Source organism: Amblyraja radiata, chromosome 13 (assembly GCF_010909765.2).
Source record: "Amblyraja radiata isolate CabotCenter1 chromosome 13, sAmbRad1.1.pri, whole genome shotgun sequence".
NCBI classification, from domain to species: Eukaryota; Metazoa; Chordata; class Chondrichthyes; order Rajiformes; family Rajidae; genus Amblyraja; species Amblyraja radiata.
This window is the reverse complement of record NC_045968.1, coordinates 27,493,491-27,520,801: the sequence shown is the minus strand read 5'-3', so window position 1 is coordinate 27,520,801 and position 27,311 is coordinate 27,493,491. Positions and strand designations below refer to the sequence as shown.

The 27,311-nt window shown below is 43.5% G+C and overlaps 1 protein-coding gene across 1 annotated transcript in view; it reads right to left on the bottom strand.

Annotated features, from left to right (window-relative positions):
* Positions 1-22,752: 22,752 nt before the first annotated feature.
* sned1 (sushi, nidogen and EGF like domains 1) overlaps positions 22,753-27,311 on the bottom strand; it is a 99,113-nt gene continuing 94,554 nt past the window's right edge. Inside the window, exon 29 of the mRNA XM_033031519.1 lies at positions 22,753-23,370. The gene's annotated coding sequence lies outside the window, so the exon portion shown is untranslated. The remainder of the gene's footprint in view (positions 23,371-27,311) is intronic.

Below are 27,311 nucleotides of genomic sequence, written 5' to 3'. Positions count from 1 at the left end.
TTCTTCAAATTAGGGCACCAAAACAGCACACAATAATCTTCTCTTGACTCTCTCCATCCACCGTTCAACTTGAGCCTGATGTTTATGCTTACGTAAGTCCGTTTATTTATTTATTTAGCGAATGCAAAGTCCTTTAGCCAAGCAGTTGCCTCTTGATCTGCTGTATGAAGGGTGACAAGTCCTCCTTTGAGTCTTTGTTGAGGGCATGCTTCAATGATGTGTTGCATTGTTTGCTGCTCTCCACAAGCACACCGTGGGGTTGGGCTGCTGCCCCATTTGTGAAGGCTGGCCAAGCAGGGGCCATGTCCAGTCCTGAATCTATTCAGCGTCGTCCACTGCTTCCTTGGGAGATTGGTGCCAGGGACCAGTAGGGTGGGGTCTGACACCAGATGTTTATTTGGAACGTCCGTCATTACTGGACTTGCATGTTGGACGGGGTGCACTGACTTTGTTTCAGAGTAAAAAAAGTGATAGAAATTCTTCCACACAACATCTTGACATCAAAACCATTTGGGGGATATTGGGAACACTGAGACTTGGAAGAAACACGCTGTAAGAAATAGATTTGATATGTGGGGCTATTCGCTGGGCCTTATGTACTTTGTATCTCAGGAAGTGGTTCGCTCTTCATAGGTACCCTGATATGCAAGTAAACACAAAGTAGCTGAATCTGAATTTTCACAGTAAATTTTTAAACATCCTCACCCACCCTACACACATACTATCTGAATCTTATCCAATTAAATTTAGCCCAATGAGCCACCTTTGTGCAATAATTGGGCTTCTATGGCTTGTTATTACCTCATCTAAAGAGTCTACAGTTTTTTTAAATAATGCTCCCAGGGACAGGGCATTCAGATGCTTGAAGCCTTATGTTACCTAATTAGATCATGTTTGATCTGTATCTTAACTCCATACACCCACCTTCTCCATCTACAGTATGTCCGTCTTAATAACTTTATGTAACAAATCAGTCCATTTTGAAGCTTACCATGCTTTGCCTGAATGATTTCTTCATTGTCGGGTAACAAAGGGTAGCAAAGGGGTGGTGGGGCAGGGAGAGTGGGAACCATTCCACAATTCCACAGCCTATCTGTCAAGAAGCACTTCTGTCATCACCCCATTGCAATTGGGCTATTTTAAGGTTAACGTTATGTATAGTTCTATGTTCCTCAACTAGTGTAATAATTTCTACTTATTATTCCTTCAATCATCTTGCACACGTGCATTAGATCACCTCAGTGAAGGAAATACAAGCTCAATCAGTGTCTCCCTCACCTAATGTAGCTCTGTTAGATTGCATTGGGTTTATGGTATTTCCCCAACCAATCCAGCTTGGTATTAATGTTTGGCTCAAGCCTCCTCCAATTTTCTTTTGTCTACATGTAGCGGTGCTGTGCTCTGGTCTCTTCTCCCTTTTGTACTTACCTAACCTTACCTTGAACACATGGATACCATTCACTGTAACCATTCCCTGGGGCAGCGACTTCACAATCTCGCCATTCTTTGTGTTAAGAAGTTTCTTCCAAACTTCCTTTTTGAATTTTCTGCTCCCTTCTTTCTCCAGTGGTAGCAAGTGAGACAACAGCCTTGTACAATCAGAGGATACAAGAAGATGGGGCAATCTGTGGTATAATAGGACCCAATACCATGACAAGCAAACAGCAAAACCCTATGAAGTGATTGAAGGACTCTAAAGCAAAGTCATCTTGATCAGGTCTCGTGCATTTCTTGGTTCCTATGTCAGTGAAGTAACCTGACTTGTAATCAACAAACAAACTTTGCAACATTGAACTTAACACAAGCAAGTATTTTCTTGTCTGAACGTTCCCACAATGAAAAAGTCTGGGCATTCAGTTCAACTTCTAATGTGCATTGACAATGTTATACATAATAAGATGCCATGGGACACCTGAAGGGAGATAGAAAAACTATCCAAGAGATGGTTCTTCACCTCATGAATCATCAAAATAATTAATGTCCTTGCATCTAATTCACAAGTTTCTGCAAAAAATAGTGTCTGCCTTTACTTAAAAACACCCCCTGATATTTTCCACAACTGGTTAGGTTTGTGACCTTCTGACTACCTTGGAGTCCTCATCACCTCATGATATTTTGCATCCAAAGGGCTCCCAAAGTCCAATGAGGTGTTGATCGACATATCTGCCATTTTCCAAATGATACTTCCACGAATAGGACATTCAGATGCTAGAAGCCTTTTCTATTATCTAGTTAGATTATCTTTGATCTGTATCTTAGCTCTGGGATCAAAAGTTCAAAAAGTAGTCTTTTTACGGTTACTTGAATTTCGTATTTATTAATTAAAACATTTTAAATTAATACTGAAAAAAATAAAAATACAATTTCAGTCCGAAGAAGTGTTTCGACCCAAAGAGTCACGTATCCACGTCTTCCTGCAATGCTGCTTGGTGCGCTGAGTTACCCCAGCACTTTGTGTTTTGCTCAGTTGCTTTGCTTACCGGATTAATTAAGTTAGGTGAAGGACTGAGCTAGACACGTCAACTACTGCTGGACTAAAGCTGAGGAGTCAGTTACAATGTTTACGGACTTGACCCTAGTCAGCACTACCTCTGATTTTACGTTATTATTTATCTGTTGTTATTTATTATTTTTAGGTCCCGGCTCCTAGAGTACTGTTTGTAGTCAGTGGAGTTGATGGAATTCCTGATTCTATTTGCTGACTGACATAAATCTTGCAAGTAGTTTTCATAAAGGTCTTGATGTTGATTGTTCCATCTTGTTTAGAAAATGCAATTGAATAAAATATTAAATGTTGCTCTGACATTTTAGACAGTCAATATTGGATATACAAACAGAATTAAAGAAAATAAATCCATTAAAGATAACATTGACTGTGCTGTTTACAATGTAAATGGTTTTCACCACATCATTTGTATGTTTTACAGATGTACTGTATATTTATTCTGATGTGCTTGTGCTGAGATCCTGATTCATGTTGGGCTATCATGATCTCCAGGAAGTCTAGTTTCTGCACTGTAACTAAGATAAGATGAGAGAGATATATATATATAGAGTATATATATGTATATCCTTTAATAAATAAAGATCTTTTGGCCTCCTCGAATATGCTCAGCCACTGATTCATGACAGTTCTTTTTGTGAAGGAAGTTCTGATCTCTAACCTAAGTGACCAACTCATTACTTTGGATTCCTGGTTACTTATAATGAAACAGAAAGAGGTAATTTTGCCTATCAAATCCTTTGCAGACTCTCAGTCGAGCAATCCCATTGCCCCTCTCCTTGGGCAACTAATGCCCCTGTCCCACTTAGGAAACCTGAACGGAAACCTCTGGTGACCTTGCGCCCCACCCAAGGTTTCCATGAGTCATCAGAGGTTTTGGTCACTTGCCTGGAAAGCCTCGACCGAAGCGTGAACTGCATCTACTGACCAAAGATCCTACAGGATCTTTGCTACCGACCGACCGCACACACACACACACACACACACACACACACACACACACACACACACACACACACACACACACACACACACACACACAAACACATCGCGAAGGTGGGGGCCAGGGACAGCGGAGGAGCGCTGTCTGTGCGATAAAGAGGAAGGTAAACGGCTGCCACGGAGTACAGTAAGTCCTTTAGAGAGCACGGGAGGGAGGGAGAGAAGGGGAAAGAAGGGGAGAGTAGGACAGAGAAGGGGAGACAGAAGGGGAAAGAGAAGGGGGGAGAAGGGGGGAGAAGGAGAGAGAGAAGGGGAGTGAAGGTGGGAGAAGGGGAGAGAAGGGGGGGGTAGAAGGAGTGGAGACAGTTTTAAGAAGTTTAATAAAGTTAGCGGGCATTTTACCGTCCGGCGGATCTTCTAGGTCTTGAAAACCAAAGATCCTACAGGATCTTTGTTGAAAACTCCAATGAGCCAATCAAAATGGCCGGTCAGCGAAGGAGATTGCCTTCGACTGCCTGTAAGTAAATAGCGACCCCACTCCACTGGCTTCGACCAAACGGCAACCTATTATTAGTCGAGGCCAGTTTTGTTTTTTTTGAAATAATCGCAGGAGCATAGAAGAAGCCTCGACTACGCGGAAACCACTTTCCACCATTAGGGAGAGTGACCAAAACCTCCAGGAACCTCCGGGAACCTCACGGAAACCTTGGGTGGGGCACAAGGTCTCCAGAGATTTTCGTTCAGGTTTCCTAAGTGGAACAGGGGCATTATTCTTTCTCACAAACTCATAAGTTCTTGGATTCTTTTGCCACTTACAATGAGGAAGAATTTGTAGTGGCCAATTAATCTGCCAGCGTGTATTTGGGATGTGGGAGGAAACTGGGGGAAGTCTAGAGGAAACACAGTTGCAGGGAGAATGTACAAAGTCCGCGTAGACAGGTTAGGACTTGGGTCTCAGGAGCTGCTCCCTTTTTATCAGAACTATGTGTAGTTTTGGCCGCCCAGTTATCGGAAGGATGTCATTAATTTGGAAAAGGTGCAGAAGAGATTCGCTAGTAGTATTTTATTTGGAGCAGTGGAGACTAATATCTGGAAGGAGGTGCCAGAAGAATCTATAGAACCAAATATAATTATGACTTTCAACAACATTTGGACAGATATATGGGTAGGAAGTGTTGAGGAGGATATGGGTCAAACGCAGGCAAATTAATTTGTCCAATATGGACAAATGACTTAGAAAGCATGGACAGTTTGGGCCAAAGGGTCAGTTCTATACTGTATAACTCTATGAATCTGTGGCTTTATGCTCTTATTTAACATAGAACAGTACGGCACAGGAACAGGCCCTTCGGCCCACAATGCAAACATGATGCCAAGACCAACTTTGATCTGCCGACACATAGTTAATGTCCCTCCATTCCCTTCATATCCAAGTGCCTTTCCAAAATCCTCTTTCTGCCACTATCATATCTGCCTCAACCTGGACCCTTGACAGTGTGTTCCAGGCACCCATCAACGTGTAAACCCTGTAAAAAAACTCAGCCCAGACATCTTCATTAAACCTTTCTCCATTCATTTATTTCTAGTCACCCCAGGGTGGATCTATCCTGACCATACACATGCATGTGAGGCTGTGAATATTTTATATTCGCCATAGATTATCTATTCTCTTGACTAGGATTGTTTATTATCCGTTAACAATGGAGCATTGGTTTAGATCCTGAAATCCTACATTAATTACAGCATCATCATGTATTTACCAGAACCACCACCAGCTCTTCTCTCATTATTTATTCATTTATTGAAGGTTGTTTACTCATTCACCGAGAAAGCTTCTCACTGTTAATAATGTCAAGCAACATGAGTTGAATTTCATTCATTTTTGTGATAAGGCAATATGACCAATCCTAGAGAATGCTGGAAAGTTTTCAGTGTACCTCAGTGCACATTGTCATTATACTAAATGCAACTAAAGTCAACTCAATTCAAACACTCAGAAGGTCATGCAAAAAAGAGAGAGAGAGAGAGATGAGAAGAGAGAGAAGGAGAGAGAGAATAGAGAGAGAGAGAGAGAGAGAAAGAGATGAGAGCGAGAGAGAGAGAGATAGAGCTATGCAGAACTAAATAGATCCGCTATCGATATCGACCGCGCTATTCATATCTGAAAAACCCCATGACAACATGCATACTTAGAGCATACAACATACATAACTTCAGCACAGTACCAGGGTCCTTCGGGACCACAATGTCTATACTAATTTTATTCAACTTTTAAACTAATCTCCTCTGACTGCACGTGACATCCATATCCATCCATTCCCTGCACCTCCATGTGTCTATCCAAAGGCCTCTGCCTATCTAAAGTCTCCCCCACCACTCCTAGCAGCATGTTCTGGGCACCCACCACTCTTTTTGCGTGTAAAAAACCTTCTCCGCACATCTTCTCTAAACTTTGCTCCCCTCACCTAATCTTTGATATTTCCACCCTGACATTTCCACCCTGACATTTCCACCCTGACATTTCCACCCTGGGAAAAAAAGGTTCTCATTTTATAGCCTGTCTGCTTCTCATAATTTTACATACTACTATCAGGTCTCCCCTCAGCCTCCAGCATTCCAGAAAAGCGATCCATGCATGTCCAACCTCTCCTTTCAGCTAAAACCCTCAAATCCAGCCAACATTCTGGTAAACCTCTCCAAGCTCTCCACTTTTTTACTGCAATGGGGTGGCCTGAACTGCACGCAAAACAAATGCAGCTTAACAAAATCGTATAAAGCTGCAATTCTCTTACCAATGAAAGCAGGCATACCATACACAATATTTGCCACACTGTCGACATGTGTTGCCACTTTCAGAGAGCAATGCTTTTCAGGGTCTTGCCATTAACAGCTAACCAAAGCTGCTCCATTTTTTTTTAACATTGGAATTATTCTAAGAACAATTTGATTCATTTAAGCTAATTGCAGTTCCTCTTAACTGCTCGCTGACTATCCTTTGACTCCAGTGAGAATAAATGACTTGGGCTTGGTATATGACATGGCATAAACTAAGTAAATGCATTTTCCAGACTGTGGACTATGCAGTGGTTCTTGTTGTACTGGTTATATCTGAGAGTAAGATGCTGCCTCCAGCTTAAACCTCCACCACCTCCAAGCTCTGGGACTTCCACTGACAAAGAGCATGTGAGCCTGGCAGGAGGTCAGCTCCAGTCACCCTGTCAGTGTCTGTTCAATATTCTCTTGAGTTGGATTCGCCCATTGGCACTGAAAACTTGTCAATCCTTCTATGACCACAGTGTGGCAGTATGGATTATAACTGTCAATAATATATAGAAAAGCATTACGCTCCAAAATATATTTATTAGCAAGATATTTTTTAAACTGCTTTCAATTTTCATATTTATTTAATCTGGCTGGTGAATTATGAGTTAGGTCTATCAGTGCCATCATTTATTGTTTTTTTGAGCCTCATTTGGATTGCACTCCTCAGATATAATTTCTAGTTGTGTTTTGCATGAATGTCCTGTTTTCATTTTACTGTCCTGCAGAGTTATGCATGATTCATGTATAATTTATGTCTTTTTGTGTCGTCTGACGTTGCTGCAAGCAAAACATTTCAATTGTACCTGTACCTCACCGTACTTGTGCAAATTACAAGACGTTGGATCTGTCTTAATATGATCAGCCCACACAGTTGGTTCGAATCTCAGCGTCAGTGTTACATTGTGACCAGGTGCCGTATGTGACAGTGTGAATGGAAGAGGGATGCATCCCTTTACCATGTGACTCTATCCCAGGAGGTTTCCAAACAAATGGCAGAATAAATTCTCTATTTTTATTTTGATGATGTTATAATTATGCATTTATATAAATAGTAATCTCCTTACAAAAGATGGGCTGAAGTACAATTGAGAACTATAAATGACGATGGAAGCTCAGTCCATGGCTGAAGATAACTCTCTTTAACCGAACATAGACACAAAAAGTTAGAGTAACTCAGCGGGACAGGCAGCACATCTGTAGAGAAGGAATGGGTGATGTTTCGGGTCGAGACCGTTCTTCAGACGGGTCTCGACCCGAAACATCACCCATTCCTTCTCTCCGGGGACGCTGCCTGTCCCGCTGAGTTACTCCAGCTTTTTGTGTCTATCTTCAGTTTAAACCAGCATCTGCAGTTCCGTCCTACACATTTTGTCTGCTCTCTTTAACATGTTGCCTTTGTGAAGCAAAGTGTTTGTTGTGCAATGTTATGTTTTTATTGAACGCTAACCTTCCCGGCTGCTCCAAGTGTTATGTTCAATAGGAAGTGCAATCTGCAACCACTTGCTTTAATCTCTCACCACACACATCCCTTTCCTGTTAAATGTTTCCTTCAGTTAAGCACCAGAAAGTCTAAATCTATTTCCTGGCTTTCCTATGAACACCAATTCTTCCTCAACTCTTCCTGCTATTTCTATTTGGCTAAACAGGCCTGTAACCTTGGTATAAGATAGATAACAGGGGAGGTTTCTGCAGAGGGAAAGTGGAAATGAAGAGGTGCTTGGTTAAACCATCTATATTTAACTGTGAATTGAGTTTCTACTTCCTATTCCTTCCATTAAAAAGACACATAGTTTGTAATATGTGTCTTAGCACCACTTTGGTTCCATTATTGCTAAAGCCTTCAGCTTTGCCTTTGTCTCATATGGACACAATAATTCTAATATTCCCTTGGCAGAACTCTCTTCCTCCATAAACTTCAAATGCCACCATCTCCCTGTGCTCCACACTCGTAAGTGGCATTCGGTATAACTTGTACTGCAAGTTTGTGAATTTCCATATGTTCCTTTAAGTTTTGCATGTGATTTCTTGATACCCATTTCATTGTCCATCGTTCTTTGCCTGTAAACTACTCCACCAAAATCTACATCTGTGTCCTCTGCAACATAAGTTGGACATGACACTCAGTGTATGAAACTGACACACAAGTTCTCCCCATATCCTTGCTGAAGTCACACCTCCATGCCCTCTAAAATATGTAGCAGTATCTGAGCTCCTACTATTCTCATCCAAACCTCAGCATCTCCCACCTTCTTACTGATATTTTCTAGAAGGTCAACTCTATTTTAAAAAAATGCATTATTGTAAATCAGTTTATTTTGAGAATTTGTTCTTCAGTTTCTTTTTGCACCCTCTTGAAAGCCTTTCAATGTTGTCCCATGTTGAAGGCATTTACCTATTTACATGCACCTGTGCCTGTACCTATGGCACATGGCACAGGCGCATCTCTAGGAAAGAATTGGGTTCTGATGAAGCAGGATGAAAGTGAGGTGAACAAAAGCAGGCAAAATCAGAAGAAATTGTGGCACCAGAGAGGAGTGGGATATAAGATGATTAGCCAAGACGATACTTGGTGGTTGAGATGTGACTGCCGTGTTCATTTTCTTGTGGCTTCCCAACTATGGGCCATCTTGACCTGCAAGGGACCGCTTAATGCACTTGTCACGGTTTCATAGCCAAGGGGTAGGTGACACCTGTGAGATATGGTCGTGACCTCGGAATATCCAAGAGTTTATGGTCATACAATTGAAAGCAAGTACTTTGGCCCACTGAATCTGAGCCAATCAAGCACCCATTTATACTAATCCTACATTAATCTGTAGAGGTGGAAGACAAGATTTACGAGGATGTTGCTAGGACTTGAGGGACTGAGTTATAGCAAGAGGTTGGGCCAGCTAAGACTATATTCCCTGGAGTGTAGGAGACTGAAGGGTGATCATATTATATAGATGTACAAAATCATGATTGGGTGAATGCAGAGATTTTTTTCTAGGATTGTGGAATCAAGATTGGGATGGCATAGGTTTAAGGGGAGGTGAAAAACATTTAATAGGAACCTGAGGGGCAACTTCTTCACACAGAGGATGGTGGGTATATTTATGGAATTAGCTGCCAGAGGAAATGCTTGAGGCAGGTAATGTCACAACATTCAAAATACATTTGGACAGGTGCATGGATGGGAAAAGGATGTGGGTCAAACGCAAGCAAATCAAACTAGTTTTGATGGGCATCTTGGTCGGTGAAAACAAAGGAACTGTTTCTGTGCTGTGTGGCTCTAATCCCCAGATTAAGTGGTAAATAAATGGTGGGCATCTGATGGGAATGGCTGATTGTTGGGACTAGGATCTGACAGATAGATATCAGTTCGGCGAATGACTGATGGGATTGACATGTATTGAATATGTATTGTAGCAAAGAAAAATACATTTATAACACCTTTCACATCTTTATCAAGATGATCCAGACCACTTTCCATTCAACAAAACCTTCTTGACATTTGGTCATTGCTGTAATGAAGGAAATATGGCATTTGTGCATAGTGAGCTCAGACAGAAGTGGTATAATCTGACTTGGGGGATTGTTGGGAGAGTAGATGAGCACGCCAGGGACCACGCCTCCGGTCTGCTGCAAAATATTCCCACAGGTCTCAGTTTATGTTAACACCTGCTCAGCGCTCCACTGGACCTCCATTTAGACCTCCATATGGATTTTATGTTCAATTCTTTGGAGTAGGACGACCTCTGAAGGCCTAAGTCAACAGTGAAGGTGATGGTGTATTGATGAAAGGTCATTGACCTTTTGCAGTTCTACATAGCTGTTAAACTTCACATGGATCCTCGCCATCTAAGGATAAAGGGCCTCCCTCCTCATCTCTTCCACTTAACCAATTCTCTCTACAGCCCAATTTGACTTAAAATCAGGAAACACCAGCAGTTTTTTAGTGTGGCAGCCACGTCCCGATCACCCTGACATCTAAAGGGGCTGTCCCACTGCGGTGAGCTAATCTGTGAGGTTAGAAGAGTTTGCCCTCGACTCAAACTCGCAGCATGGTCGACACGTGGTCCTAGGAGGTCACTGGAACTCTCCTTCATGCTTGAGGGAAGTTCCTGCATACTCACGGCCTCAGTTTGATCAAGGAAACATGTTCAGCATGTCGAGTAAAAATTGGTCGGCAAGGTTCTTTTCAACTCGTAGTGCAGTGAAGTGGCGTCGCTATTTAGTTACAGGCAGTCGAGGGCAGCCGTAGGCAATCTCCTTCGCTGACCAGGCATTTTAATTGGCACATTGGAGTTTTCAGGACCAAGGAAAACCGACCGGTAATGTAAAATGCCCGCTAAACTTTATTATAAGTTGTCTGGCTTCTTAAAAGTCTCTCCTCCCCCCACCCACCCCCCCTTCTCTCCCCCCCCCCTTCTCTCCCCCCCCCCCTCTCTCCCCCCCCCCCCTTCTCTCCCCCCCCCTCCCCCCCCCTCCCCCCCCCCCCCCCCTCCCCCCCTCCTCCCCCCCCCCTCCCCCCCCCCCCCCCCCCCCTTCTCTCCTCCCCTCCCCTCCTCCCCCCTCTCCCCATCTCCCTCCCCCCCTTCTCCCCTTCCCCCCTCCTCCCCCCCCCCCTTCTCCCTCTCCCCCCCTTCTCTCTCCTCCCTTCTCTCTCCCCCCTTCTCTCCCCCCCCTTCTCTCTCCCCCCCTTCTCTCCCCCCCCTTCTCTCCCCCCCTTCTCTCCCCCCCCCTTCTCTCCCCCCCCCTTCTCTCCCCCCCCTTCTCTCCCCCCCCCCTCTCTTCCCCCCCTTCTCTTCCCCCCTTCTCTTCACCCCCCCCTTCTCTTCCCCCCCCCTTCTCTTCCCCCCCCCTTCTCTCTCCCCCCCTTCTCTCTCTCCCCCCCTTCTCTCCCCCCCCCCTTCTCTCTCCCCCCCCTTCTCTCTCTCCCCCCCCCTTCTCTCCCCCCCCCGCCGAGCCTGCACTTGGTCACGCCGATGTACAGAAGTTGACACCTGGAACAGCGGATACAGTAGATGAGGTTGGAGGAGGTGCAAGTGAACCTCTGCCTCACCTGAAAAGACTGTTTGGGACCTTGGAGTGGAGGTAATGGGACAGGTGTTGCATCTCCTGCGGTTGCAGGGAAAATACCTGAGTAGGGGGTGGTTTGGGTGGGAAGGGACGGGTTGACCAGGGAGTTGCGGAGGGAATGGTCTCTGCGGAAAGCAGAAAGAGGTGGAGATGGGAAGATGTTGCCAGTAGTGGGATCCCGTTGGAGGTGGCGAAAGTGCTGGAGGATTATATGGTGTATGCGATGGTTTATGGGATGGAAGGTGAGGACAAAGGGGGCTCTGTCCTGGTTGCGAATGAGGGGAGGGGGAGCAAGAGCAGAGCTGCGGGGTATCTAGGAGACCCTAATGAGAGCCTCATCTATAATGGAAGAGGGGAAACCCCGTTCCCTAAAGAATGAGGGCATCTCAGATGATCTAGTATGTAAAACCTCATCCTGGGCGCAGATGCGGCGTAGATGGAGGAATTGGGAGTAGAGTCTTTACAGGAAGCAGGGTGGGAAGAAGTGTATTTAGCTATGGGAGTCAGTAGGTTTGCAGTAGATGTCAGTTAATAGTCGGTCTCCTGTGATGGGGACAGTGAGATCCAGAAACGGTAGAGAGATGTCGGAGATGGTCCAATTAATTTGAATGCAGGATAGAAATTAGTTTTGAAGTTGATGAAGTCAGTGAGTTCTGCATGGGTGCAGGAGGCAGCAGTGATGCAGTCGTCAATGTAGCGGAGGTGTAGTTCGGGGATAGGGCCAGTGTACGCCTGGAACAGTGATTGTTCGACGTACCCGACAAAGAGGCAGGCATGGCTGGGGCCCATGCGAGTGCCTATAGCTACACTTTGGATTTAGAGGAAGTGGGATGAGTCGAAGGAGAAGTTGTTGAGGGTAAGGACCAGCTCTGCTAGGCAGAGGAGAGTACTCATAGGCAGAAATTGGCGGGTTCTGCGGTCGAGGAAGAAACAGAAGTTTTCATGACCTTCCTGGTGGTGGTTGGAGATGTGGAGTGACTGAACATCCATGGTAGAGATGAGGGAGTGGGGGCCTGGAAATGGAAGTAATTGAAGATTGAACTCACTGAGTTGGACCGTAGGGAATGAGATGTAGTGGCACAGCTAGTAGAGTTACTGCCTCACAGCACCGGAGACCCGGGTTCGATCCTGACCTTCAGTGCTGTCTGTGAGGAGTTTGCACATTTTTCCCTTTAGGTTTCCTCCGTTTGCTCCAGTTTCCTCCTATATACCAAAGACCTGCAAGTTGGTAAATTAATAGACCATTGTAAATTACCCCAAATATGGAATCTGGAGGTAGTTTACGTGAATATGGGGAGATTAATGTAGCAATGAGTGTAAATGAGTGATTGATGGTCAGCATTAACTTGGTGTTGCTGTTCGGTGGACTTTCCCTGTCTGTGACTAAAGATATCAGCAGTCTGTTTAATGCAGGCTTGCTCTTGAAATTATGTAACTGAGTTAGTAGCGCACATATTGTCAGACATGTGTGGGTTAATCATTTATTGAACTTTAACACATTTAACACATTGAACTTTAGCACATTTTCTGTCATGGTTACCAGGCTTTAACTGTCAACTGGCATAAAAGGATGTTAATGCTCCTAAATCTTCATTTGGCACCAACCCAAATCTGTTTGACAGGATGAGACTCACTCACTCAAAACCTGTTCTATCAATTAAATCATGGATGATCTCTATCTTAACTCTATCCACTTGATGTGGTTCTGTAATGTTTTATGCCATCAATGGCTGAAAACCATTTGATCCCAGTTTTATAGGAGATTAATTGAACTCAAAATACTGCTTTAAGGATAGCAAAATTGCTCCACTTCTACAGCTCTTTGGTGAAAATGTGTTCCTAAAGGGGCTGTCCCACTGTACGAGGTAATTCAAGAGTTCTCCCGAGTTTCCCCCGATTCGAACTCTGAGAATTACGGTAATAGCCGCTTGTAGGTACTCGGGGCTATCGTGGACATTTTTCAACGTTGAAAAATCGTCACGAGTTTACCGCTTTTCCCGAGTACCTGCCGTTAGCGTTACAAGCCGCTAAGAGACGTCCTGAGCTCCGACGTACCCGCTACGTACATTCTACGTACTTACCACGAGTTTGATTTTTTTTAAACTAGGGAGAGCTCTTGGATAAACGCGTATAGTGGGACAGGCCCTTTAAGGGGCTGTCCCACTTGCGCGACCTAAGCTGCGAGGTTAGATGAGTTTGCCCTTGACTCAAACTCGAAGCATGGTCGACACAAGGTCCTAGGAGGTCGTATGAGGTGGCTGAAACTCTCATTCATGCTCGAGGGAGGTTCCCGCCTACTTGTGGCCTCAGCAAGCTTGCGGAAAAATTTTCAGCATTTTCAAAAGTTTTTCGCGAGTAAAATTTGGTCGGCATGGGTCTTTTTCACTCGGAGTGCAGTGGAGTGGGGTCGCTATTTACTTACAGGCAGTCGAGGGCAGCCGCAGACCATCTCCTTTGCTAACCGGCCATTTTGATCAAAGATCCTATAGCAAGCAAGATAATGCACTCCTGCTTAAACCAATGGGCTGATGTGTGGTACGCAATGGAGCGGAATGTCAGCCTTTTCGTCTGCCATTTCAGTAAATCCGACCCGACCCGACTTTGTATATCCCTCTCGCAGTGTAATCAGCGTTGCGGGGGAACAGTTTGTGTGTGTGATATAGTGTTAGATTCATGATTCATAATTCTGTTACTTTTTGTTAATGATTAATACGTTAATAAATTATAATTCTGTTAATTTTATTTGATAGGGTGGAGGGGGCACTGAGGGCAAAGAGGCAAAGAGGGTGCTTCTTTTCTTAACTTTAGTCCCTGAGTCTTTAACCTCCTAATAGCCCTGTCCCACGGTGCGAGTTCATTCCAAGAGATTTATGGTAATGACCACTCATCGGTACTTGGGGCGCTTGTGGACATTTTTCAACGTGTTGAAAAATCTTCACGAGTCTTCCCGTGCTTACCTGCCATTTGCGAATCTTCCCGAGTACCCGCCGTTAGCGGTACGAGGCGGTAAGAGACGTCCCCGAGCTCCGACAAACCCGCTACGTTCATTTTCCGTGCTTACCACGAGTTTGATTTTTTTTAAACTCGGGAGAGCACTTGAATGAACTCGCACCGAGGGACAGGGCTTTAAGACAAGCAGATTTTGTCTTACATGTTCCGCATCAATTTTTGCAGCATTGAGGCGGTGCCACGAGTCACCCGAATGATACATCAGGAGAAAGAACTATCTGGAGTCAAGTCAAGTTTATTGTCAAACGCATGTACGTTAGGGCACATATATTAAGCATTAATTATACAAGATAGTGGAAAGAGAAATACAGTGTAAAAACAAGACATTCGTGCAATAATAATTAAAACAAGTGCATGGCAGGGCAAGAGGTGGTCCGTAGTATTCCGTGCCAAAATTGTACTGGCAGCTTTCTTGGTTGACACTAACATTTCCGATTTCCTATGGATGTTTTGCAAGTTCTGACTGTTTTCTGTTCATAGTAGGAGTGGAACAGAAGGGGATGCCTGGTGGTACAGCTGGTGAACTGCTGCTTCACAATTCTAGGGTGGGGGAATTAGGGAGAAGTAGTTGGAAGGACAATAGGTTTCATGAAATAAGTGGAGGTAAGGATGGAATTGATGGGATTGCTCTTAGAGCCGGCATTGTCGATGGGTTCAAATTTCTCCTTTTACATTGTAAAGAAACATAATTGCTACATCTGGACCCCTGCGCTAATCTTGACCTCTGCTTCTATCTGTATAGAATTTCTATGTTCTCCCTGGATCATGTGGGGTTTCCCAGGGTGCTCAGGTTTTCTCCCACATCCCAAAGACACAGAGATTGTGTCAATTGGCCAATGCCAATTGCCCCAGGTGTGTGGGTGAGTGGCAGAATCTAGGGAGATTTAATGCGAATGTGAGGGAGATGGGATTACACAGAATATTAGTGAGGAATAGGTTTGATCAAAGAGCCTGTCTAGAACTCAATTGGCCAAAATGGCTTCCTTCTGTTTCACAAGGAAATGTAAATTGAAATGAAACCCTTTCATCTTCATTTTCTTCATTTAACTCTTCTGGAAATGTGAGTGCAATCAAAGGCAGGCTGCATATTGAGGAGGGCAGGCAGCATTGCTGATAAATCTTTCGAAAGTGTGTGAGATACTATTCACTGTACAATGGAATCGAAGTGTACTTTTTTTTCTGTGACTATAGACTATACTGGACCTCATATTGGGAAACCAGCCCTACAGGTGACTGGTCTTTCAGTGGAAGAACATGTTGAATTAAGTGATCACAACTCGCCACGGTTGCTGCCTTATAGCAGCAGAGGCATGGGTTCGATCCTGACTACAGGTGTTTACTGTAAGGAGTTTGTACATTCTCCTTGTGACTGTGTGGGTTTTGTCCAGGTGTTCCTTTTTCTTACCTACACTCCATAGACAGACAGGTTTATACTGTAATTTGTGTCTGTAAATTGCCCCTAGTATGCAGGCAGGATGCAAAACTCTGATAACATAGAACTAGTGCATAGGCGATTGTTGGTCGGCATGGACTTGGTGGGCCAAAGGGCCTGTTTCCATGCTGTATCTCGAAACTAAACTAAACTCCATAAGTTTTAAGATAGTTACAGTATGAATAAGGATAGGTCTGGATATGAGGAAAGAACTAAATTGGAGTAAGGCAGATTGTAACATTATTATTGGAGTCTGCACAAAGGTTCTGAGTCAAAACATTGTTTGTCCATTCCTTTCTGCGATGCTGCCTAATCCATGAAGTTCCTCCAGCACTTTGGGTTTTACAACGTTATTGGTCTAGGGAGATTGTGAGGTAGGGACCTAGGGAGAGTAAATTGGTAGCAGCTGTTATTGCGTAAGTCCACATCAAACATATGGGAATAGTTTAAAAGTCCAGCTGATTAGTGTTCTGGACTGGCATGTTTTAGTGAGGAGGTGGGATAAAGATGGCAAGGTAAAGGAATCTTGGATGACCAGAGAGGTTGTACATTTGGTCAAAAAGATAAAGGAAGTATATCTAAGGTTTAGGACGATTAAATCAGTCAGGGCTTTTGAGGAATATAAAGCAAGCAGGAAAGAATCAAGCAAGGAGCAATGAAAGGGGCAATGAAATGTAATTGGTAAATCGATGTTGGCAAGGTATTCTGTATTCACCATGGAATAGGACATGGACGATAGTGAAATCAGTGTAGGGGACACGAATATGGCACCTTGAGATCAAGAAAATTGTGGTTTTGGGTGGTGGCGCCATCGAGTGTGGCAGCCCCGCCAGCAGCTGTTCGGCCTTTCATCCTTTTTAAAACATTTTTAGTCTGTCTAAAGTTTTGTTTTGGAGGTCTTTTAGTCTTTTTTATGTGGGGGATGGGTGGGGGATGGAGGGGATGGGGGAAACTGTTTTTCCTGGTCATTACCTGGTTGAGAATGCGTCGTTCCTCCGAGCCGCATCTTCGCCCCCTCCTTGCAGCCTACCATCTGGTTTGGCACGGCCTTTCCTGCCGGAGACCGGCCCGGGCTTCAGGTTCAGCAGCGGCGCAGCATTGGATTCCATCGCGGAGCGGGCGATGCCTTACCGGGATCTCCGTGTTGGAGCTCAGGAGTGCTGGGACTGCCGACTTTAACACCATGGAGCTGTGGTCTGCGGAGCTTCCAGACGTGATGGTAAAGAAAGCTTTTGGTGTGCTGGCCTTTATAAATCAGAACATTGAGTATAGAAGTTGGGATGTAATGTTAAAATTGTACAAGGCATTGGTGAGGCCCATTCTGGAATATGGTGTACAATGTTGGTCGCCAAATTATAGGAAAGATGTCAACAAAATAGAGAGAGTACAGAGGAGATTTACTAGAATGTTGCCTGGGTTTCAGCACCTAAGTTACAGAGTAAGGTTGAATCAGGGATAGGTCTTTATTCTTTGGAGCTCAGAAGGTTAAGTGGGGACTTGATAGAGGTCTTTAAAATTATGAGAGGGATAGACAGAGTTGACGTGGATAAGCTTTTCCCACTGAGAGTAGGGAAGATTCAAACAAGAGGACATGACTTGAGAATTAAGGGACAAAAGGGTAACATGAGGAGGAACTTCTTTACTCAGAGAGTGGTAGCTGTGTGGAATGAGCTTCCAGTGGAAGTGGTGGAGGCAGGTTCGATTATATCATTTAAAAATAAATTGGATAGGTATATGGACAGGAAAGGAATGGAGGGTTGTGGTCCGAGTGCAGGTAGATGGGACTCGGTGAGAGTAAGTGTTCGGCACTGACTAGAAGGGCCGAGATGCCCTGTTTCCGTGCTGTAAATATTATATGGTTATATGGTTACAATGTATTCTTTGCTACAGATTTGACATGTAAGTTGTAGTTGGCCAGTTACTGACTGATTGGGTTAGGAAGGGAAATTCAATTTAATAAGACTAATTATTCACACATGGTGATAGGTTATCCTCAAGAGACCTGTTGTATAAGCAGGAAATTTAGTAATTTTTAGTTTAGACAAACAGCGCGGAAACAAGCCCCTCAAGCCACCAGGTCCGTGCCGACCAGACATCCGCTTACACAAGCTCTATTCTACACACTGGGGACAATTTACAATTTTAATCAAAGCCAATTAACCTTCAAACCAGTACATCTTTGGAGTGTGGGAGGAAACTGAAGCACCTGGTGAAAACCCATGTGGTCATGTCAAGAACCTACAAACTCCATACAGGCAGCACCCACAGTCGGGAACAAACCCCATCTCTGGCGCTGTATGGCAGCAACTCTACCGCTGCGCCACTGTGCCACCTCTAAGTTATTTTCTTGTTATTTAATGCCTCTTATATTGATATTTTCTTTTATTCCCAAAGAATTTGAGTTTCTTGCTGTGATGAGTTAAAGCTTTTCATTAATTACTAATTTCCCAAACCATACTAAAGGAGTGTCGGTCATGATAAGTTGTTACATTTCTATATTGAAATAAATGTATCCATTTCCCCCTGTTCCATGCGCCTTCAGTCCCTTCACCGCTTCACTGATGCTCAATATCTCTGTAGCCAAAGCAGAGACAGCAGATACAGGCTTTATCAACCTTATTCTAAATCTTCAGGTATTCTCAGTGTGTTCTGTGCAGTTCCCAGCTGCTGCATTCACAGTGGGATCCAGAAGAGGGAGTTTGTAAACACCATTTCTCTTCTTGTGAAGTGGGTAGGGGTGCATTAATACTCATTGCAAGCAGCTTTCAACGGTGGGAAGCTGCTCTTGGGTGTTCAGACAATATTCATGCAATATCGTGCAATCAGTTGGATCAGTATCAGGGTAGTGCTTTAAAACGAGGATAGTCACAAAAAACAGCATCTCTGGAGAAAATGAATAGATAATGTTTCGGATCAAGTCCCTTCTTCAGACTTTTTCAATCTTAGGTCCTGACCTTTTTCTCCAGAGATGCTGCCTGACTCCAGCATTTTGAGTCTATATTCAGTGTAAACCAGCATCTACAGTTTCTTCCCACAATTTCAGGTGTTTTAATGCAGACCAGTGTATGCACTGTATGAATGAAATTAACAAGCAGCAGCGTAAGCATGAAGCAAGCTGTAAAAAGTTAGTGTGATAAGAGTTTTGAATGAGGATAAGGATGCAGAAACTTTATGGGTAGCACAATGTTTTTGCTTTTGTGTGAACATAAATTTAGAGCTGCTTTCTATCGTTCACCTAAATCTGAAATTGTCTAACACATGCAGAGATGTTTGGTAGCAGGAAATGCATTACTGAGATAACATGTAAAGTTCTATTGTGCATTTGGGGCTCGAGAACTCAGCACAACCTAACTGCTGGACCCAATATGATGTGGTGGGTTGAGGTCTCCGTTGGCAGTTAAAGGTTCCAAATAACCTGGCCTTCATTACCGCTCATTTTCGCACTTAGTCCCAATCATTATCCCCATCAACCCACTCTCCATGTTGATGTCCTGAGACCTTCAAAGTTCACTCCATATCTTGCCTAAACCTCATCTATAACTCACCAACATCAACTGAGAATCCCATACACATCAGTTCGCACCCGCCCTAATCCTCTCCTTCAGATAGGGGCAGAACGGTGGCACAGCAGTAGAGTTGCTGACTTACAGCATCCTGACCACGGGTGCTGGCTGTCCGTAGTTTGTACGTTCTCCCCGTGACCGCATGGGTTTTCTCCGAGATTTTTGGTTTCCTCCCACACTCCAAAGATGTGCAGTTTTGTAGGTTAACTGGCTTGGGTTTGTATACTAGGTATAAGTGTAAATTGCCCTAGTACTGTATGAGTAGGATAGTGTTAATGTGCGAGGGTCGCTGGTCGGCGCGGACTCGGTGGGCCGAAGAAACCTGTTTCTGCACAGTATCTCTAAACTAAACTAAAGATAGCTAAATCATTTAGTTACAATATGTATAGCAGATGCATGCAAAGCAAATGACAAGAGACGAGTTCACTGTGCAGTGGGAAACAACGCCAAAGATTCAATCAGTCCTGAGTGATGCAGAACTACCATTCAGACCACCAGAACTGGAATAATAAAGTATTTGCAAGCAACTTGAGATATAGCATATAATAATTACAACATTCTTAAGGTGACGTTAATATTGACAACTAATGCTTGTGTGTTGGAAAGGTTCAATTCTGGTTCCAATGGACAGCAATATAAGACTGACTCAAAACGCAGCACAGTGGTGGAGCAGTAGAGCTGCCACCTCACAGTGCCGGTGACTTGGATTCAATCCCAACCTCGGCTGTCTGTGTGGAGTTTATATTTTGTTCCTGTGACTGCGTGGGTTTCTTCCGCATGCTCCGGTTTCCCCACACATCCCAAAAACATGGGGGTTTGGAGGTTATTTGGTCACTGTAATATTACCAACATTACAAGTATGCAGGAAGTTAATGTAAAGCTGTTATAATATAGAACTAATGTGCTGGTTGGTGTGGACCTATTGGGCCGAAGGGCCTGTTTCCAAGCTGTATCTTTAAACAAAACTATGTTTCATCAGTGCTGCTTCATTATCTGAATTGCAAAACCACAGAATCTTCTTCTCAATTCTTGTATCTTCTCCTGTTTCCTCTGCTGACTGCTTTTCTGTGTTAAATGTTCTTACATAGTGAAGAAAACAAGTGATGATGCATCCAGTCAAGCCAGCTGGCCTACAAGATCACAAGAGAATAGGAGCAGGAGATTGAAGAAGGCTCTGGACCTGAATCATCACCTATTCCATTGAAACGGAGATGCTGTCTGACCCGCTGAGTTACTCCAGCTTTTTGTGTTTAAACCAGCATCTGCAGTACCTTCCTATACAGGAGCTTGAGTTCATCAGTTGATCTCTCAAGCCTGCCCCACCATTCAATATGATCATGGCTGATCCACCCTAGGCCTCAGCTCCTCTTCTGTTCCAATTTTCCATCACCCTGAATTCACTGATTTTTTTTTTTGTTTCATGGAAGGATTCCTGCAGCAATTCTAAAAACAAAATTGGTTTTTGGTGGAGTGTTATATAGATTTGTTTCATGTCAGTCTCGCACTAATTACTAACACCGTATTAATCAAGAATCTATCTATCTCTGCCTTAAAAATATTATTGACTTGGTCTCCACAGCCTTCTGTGGCAAAGAATTCCACAGATTCACCACCCTCTGACGAAATAAATCCCTCCTCATCTCCTTCCTAAAGGAATGTAATTTAATTCTGAGACTATGACCTCTGCTCCTAGACCAGGGGTCGGCAACCTTGTTCTGCATAGGGGCCGGGATGCATGTCTGTGAGCGGATGGCGGGCCACATCTATCACGTGTACACATGAATCCCACCCCCATCCTGCTTCGGATGGCAAGCATCAAATCACGTGTTCACATGTAGCCAAAAATGCTGGGGAAACTCAGCGGGTGAGGCAGCCTTATGCAATCCTTGCATGTCCCACCCACTGAGTTTCTCCAGCATTTTTGTCTACCTTCAATTTTTCCAGCATCTGCAGTTCTTTCTTAAACGTGTTCACAGAAGGTGCGCGGCTGTGCCGGTGGCTTTGTGCAGGATGCAGTACAGCCAGAGCTCGGCCGCGCTTGGGGTGCTCAGCCGCTGCTGCTCGGGGAGCCCGGCCGCTGCTCGGGGAGCTCGGTGGGCCGGATGATTACGGGGAAAAAAAATCCACCTGCGGGCCGGATGATTTCCGGTTATGGGCCGCATTCGGCCCGGGGGCCGTAGGTTGCCGACCCCTGCCCTGTCTCCCTCCAGTAGAAACATCCTCTCCACATCCACTCTATCCAAGCCTTTTTACCATTCGGTGAGTTTCGTTAAAATCTCCCCTCATCCATCAAAACTTCAGTGAGTACAGGCCCAGTGCCATGACACGCTCACCATATGCTAACCCACTCATTCCTGGGATCATTCTTGTGAAAGCGCGTCCAATTTCCCTGCATTTGGTCCATATCCCTCCAAACATATCCTATCCACATAGTTGTCCAAGTGCCTGTTATAATCATAACATTCCATGTCATTAAACTCGGAGATCCACCTTGAATTCCTCATTATCCTTCATGGACGAATCAAAAGCAAAAAGACAATCTTCTAATACTGTACATAATCATTCATTTATCTCCAAGACCTAATAAGATGTAACAGCTCCAGAATCTTATGATTAATGAGAGAAAGCTCAAAGATATAAGAAAAGTCCCAAGCTGTAATGTCACCTGTCCATGTTCTCTAGAGATGCTGACTGACCTACTGAATTACTCCGGTGTCCGATTTTGTAAACCCGCATCTGTAGTTCCTTATTTCTTCCAGGATATAAATCCTATAGCTATTTTTTATTATAATAGTGTGTCATATCAAACACAGATCTTATTGCTGGCAAATTGACATTAAAAAAATAATTTTCATACAACAGGTTTTAATGTATGGCTGCACAGATGAAAAAAATCCCTTTCAACTATTTAGATTTAACTCACATGAAATGGGATGAGACTATTCCTTTGGAAGAGGTTCATGGCACTGAAACTATTTGGCTATGAATGGGAAAGATTAAAAGATTGAGGAGAAAGTCAAGAAAAACTTGGTCAAGCAGAGAACAGTTGAGAGAAAGGAATGTATTCACTTTGGGAGAGTTTTAAAGTGTAGCAAGATACAATAAGGGATTATGTGAAGGGAGAGGCGTACAGTGAATCAGCTTTACATGGTCCTGGCAAAGAGAAATGGTTACAACGTGCCAAATAAGAACTTTCTGTGATGTTAACTTCCAAGGTTTAATTTTTTTTTAAATGGTACGCTTTGCACTGTCAGTTGTGGGACCATGGTACACAGGTAATTCCCTCTTAGAATCATCTGGTAAGGGAGAGGGGTCTAAGAGTTAATTTTTACCTCTACCAGGTCCAATATCTTAAATGATGACGGTCAGGGCAATCTCAACACTGATGAGAGTAAATGAATGATAATTGCATGCCAAAGAACAGTTGTAATATTTTAATTACTAACTAGCACAAGTATAACACAAATGGAAAAAAACACATTGGTATAGCAAGAGAGGTAGGGTTTTAAGCACGCTGTCAGGCAGTCTAGGGGCTCTATATTTTACACAATATATTGGAGCCACACTTATTCGATTGAAATCTGCACAATGCTATCATCAGGACAACGCAATTCAAATTCCCGGCAATCTTGTCTCCCAGCTTGAAGAATTTATACACTGCAGACGCACGGTTGTGAATACACAGGCACATTCACACTCATGGGCACCCTTGCACTACAAGCATTCATTCACTCAACCATTCACCTCTCTCTCTGCTTGAACACAAAGACATGTAAAAGTGTGTGCATCTGCTCTCCCCTCCCTTCCTTCCACACACGCATTCTTCTTCAGTAAGTTATGTGTTGATCAGATTTCAACTGTCCTAGTTTTTTGGACTTTGACATCCTCAAATTGAACAAAGCAACACTAAGACGTCTTGGCTGACTCTTCAATGGGTGGCCCCGTCTTTACAATGCGTTAACTTGTGGTGGATTAACTAGCACCATCCTTCTGATGTCTTCGGACGTGATCTCCTTCCACACATCAGCTACAAGGCCCTAAAACAATGAAATAATATTTCACAGTGAATGAGGGAAGTGGCTAACACTTCAAGAATCTCCCTATCACTATATTATTGTTTAAAGGAAAATAATGGCATTAGACCAAAAGCCCACAGGTCTAACATACCAAGACAGAAACGTGTAGGAAAGGATGAACAGAGTTAGTAGTAATGAGCCCAAGATATGATATAGACGTTTCTCTTCCACAAAGCTGAAAGACAAAGGAAGGTCTGTTGGGGATACCTGGGAAATAATACGTTTGAGCAAAAGAAAGTGTGATCAAATTTGGATTTAAATTACATTGCAATACATGAAGAAAAATGATGAGAAGAGAAAGTTATGCCAGACAAGAATGAAAACAGATTTCAGTTTATATGTGTTGCACTGCGAGTTACCCATAGATTGTTGGGTGGAAGTGTTTGGGAGAGTTATCTGAGACACTCCCAATTGAACCTGGGCAGCAAAGAGTACTTCTTGTAGATATATTGTAAATATTTAGATGAAAGGACACGGAAGATAACAAGATCAAGATGGAGTACCCTGCTACTCTGGGGCTAGTTGATATCAGGAAAGAGGAGATATTAGATTTCTGAAAAGTATTAAGTATTAAAGTTCTCAGAATCTGATAGGATCTATTCCTGGTTATTGAGGGAGGTAAGAGGATATTGACAGAAAAAATGGTAAACTGTTTAGCCACAGTTCGGGTCACAGAACACGAAAGAATAACCAATGTTGTTCCTCTGTTATAAAGGGCTATAGTCTCAAACCAGGAAATTATAGGTCGGTGAGCCTTATATCAATGGTAGGGAAATTATTGGAGAGGATTGTTAGTATAGGATCTATTCACATCTGAAAAAGCATAGTCAACACAGCTTTGTGCAGGGGAGGTCAAATCTTAAACACTTAATTGAGTTTTTTGAGGAGCTTGTCTGTGAAAGTAATAGGAAGAAATAATATTGCCGTGCAGGTACAGCAGGCAGTGAAGAAAGGTAATGGAATGTTGGCCTTCATAACAAGAGGATTTCAGTAAAGAGGTTCTTCTGCAGTTGTATAGGGCTCTGGTAAGATTTGGAGTATTGTGTACAGTTTTGGTCTCCTAATTTGAGGAAGGACATCCTTGTGATTGAGGCAGTGCAGTGTAGGTTTACGAGATTGATCCCTGGGATGGCGGGACTGTCATATGAGAAAAGATTGAAAAGACTAGGCTTGTATTCACTCGAGTTTAGAAGGATGAGGGGCAAATCTTACAGAAACATATAAAATTATAAAAGGACTGGACAAGCTAGATGCAGGAAAAATGTTCCCAATGTTGAGCGAGTCCAGAACCAGGGGCCACACTTAGAATAAAGGGAAGGCCATTTAAGACTGAGGTGAGCAAAAGCTTTTTCACCCAGAGAGTTGTGAATTTGTGGAATTTGGGACAATCAGCCATGATCACAATGAATGGCGGTGCTGGCTTGAAGAGCCGAATGGCCTCCTCCTGCACCTATTTTCTATGTTTCTATGAAGAACGGATGGGATCTATCAGGTCAGAGTTTGCACTGCCAGAAGTTGCTGTGATATGAAACATTCTTAAGAACCTGTCCCATTTACGCAACCTTTACAGGCGACTGCCGGCACCTGTCATATTTCGCCGAAATTTTCAACATGTTGAAAATTCAGCGGCGACCAGAAAAACGCTACTACTCTTTGGAGACCTCTCACGACCATAGGAGACCTCTCACGATCATACAGCCTGTATGGTCGTGAGAGGTCTCCAATGGTCATGAGAGGTCACCCGCGACATGTCGCCAAGGGTCGCCTTTATGGTCGCCGCTGAATTTTCAACATTTTGAAAATATCGGAGACCTATCACGGGTGCCGGCAGTTGCCTGTAAAGGTCGCGTAAGTGGGACAGGCCCTTTAAGCTTGTAGAACTAAGTATTCAGCAGATATTGATGGAAAATTGCTGAAATGGAGACAGAAAATGTGGGAGAGGGAAAAAAGAGCCAGAGAACTCCTGGATGCTTATAAACAACTGACTGTCAAAGTAACAGTGAGCACGTTGATTAATATTAGTCTGTGGCAAAGAGCAACCATTGAAATACCAATAAACATTTTCACATCGATCAGTAATCAGTCCCAACAAAACCTTAGTGAAAGTAATCACTACCTCAGGATAATTAACAGTTGAACAGTGGGAAAGTAATCTATTCCTCACTGCTTGTACTAAATGTGTGGGAGGGGATTGGCAACCTTCCATCATTTTTTTCCATTGAGTGCCAAATGTGCGGAGTTTAGTATAACTAACACACACACTTAGCATTAACAAGAGAGAAATGTTTGTATCCCATTATTTCCCCAATTACGGTGAATATCAAGATTACAGTCAAAACCTTATGATAAACTAATGATTACTCCCAACAGTCCTCGTTGGGCCAGATGGTGAACACCAGACCGTGACCACATTGGAGGCTGCATTGCAGACTTTATCCATCAAGGATTTACAGACACCCTTTCTTATATTTACACGTCTCTGGAATGCTAGAGGCTGTAGTGAGACCTGATAGAAGTGTATTAAATTATGAGAGGCATAGATCGGGTTGACAGTCAGAACCTTTTTCCCAGGTTGGTATAATCCAATACTAGAGGTCACAGATTTAACTCGAGAGGGTAACAATTGAAGGCGATGTGCGGAGCAACTTTTTTTACACAGAGGGTGGTGAGTGCCTGGAATTCACTACTGGGGTCGGTTGAGACAAATATGAAAGTGGCATTTAAGAGACTTTTGAATAGGCATATGGATAAGTAGGAAATGGAGGGTTCTGGATTATGTGCAGGTAGATAAGAGATGTCTTTTTCATCATGTTCGGCAAACGTATTGTGGGCCAAAGACCCTGTTTTTGCTCTGTAATGTTCTATGTTCTAGTCTAAGCCAATGTAAAAGAGGCCACATCGGGAGCACCAAATGCAGTAAAAGGTAGAGGTTGTGCGCGTAAGCCTCTCATCTGGATGGACTGCCCGGGTCCCTGAATGAATGTGAGAGAGGAGGTATACGGACAGGGATGACATTTCCAGTAGGTGTAAAGAAAAGTACTTGGTGAGGGGCTGTTCGGGTGGGAAGGGATGAGTGAATTTATATTCCCCATCACAAGAAAATGTCATTTTACAATGCACAGGATATCACAAACACACATTATAACTGGTGTAAACCTCACTCACTGACAATATATGTAAGCATAGACGCAATGATAACCTGACTCCCAGACTTAAAAGAATAGAGCAGGATCAGATGGCCAAAGCACCTTGCAAGCGTTCCCAGGCAGTAGCACAGTTAGAAGTGAAGAGGAACAATTAATTTTACATATATTACATTGCACGGTATTATATTTATCTAGATCAGGTCAGCATGGATTTACGAAGGGGAAATCATGCTTGACAAATCTTCTGGAATTTTTTGAGGATGTTACAAGTAAATTGGACAAGGGCGAGCCAGTGAATGTAGTGTGCCCAGACTTTCAGAAAGCATTTGATATGGTCCCACACAGGAGGTTAGTAGGCAAAATTCGCGCACATGGTATTGGGGGTAGGGTATTGACATGGATAGAAAATTGGTTGCAGACAGGAAATAAAGAGTAGGGATTAACCGATCCCTTTCAAAATAGCAGGCAGTGACTAGTGGGGTGCCGCAAGGCTCTGTGCTGGGACCGCTGCTATTTAGAATATACATTAATGATTTACAGTAGATGAAGGAATTAAAAGTAACATTAGCAAATTTGCAGATGACACAAAGCTGGGTGGCAGTGTGAACTGTGAAGAGGATTCTATGAGGCTGCAGGGTGACTTGGACAGGTTGAGTGACTGGGAAGATGTGTGGCAGATGCAGTATAATGTGGATAAATGTGAGGTTATCTACTTTGGTGGAAAGAACAGGAAAGAAGATTATTGTCTGAATGATG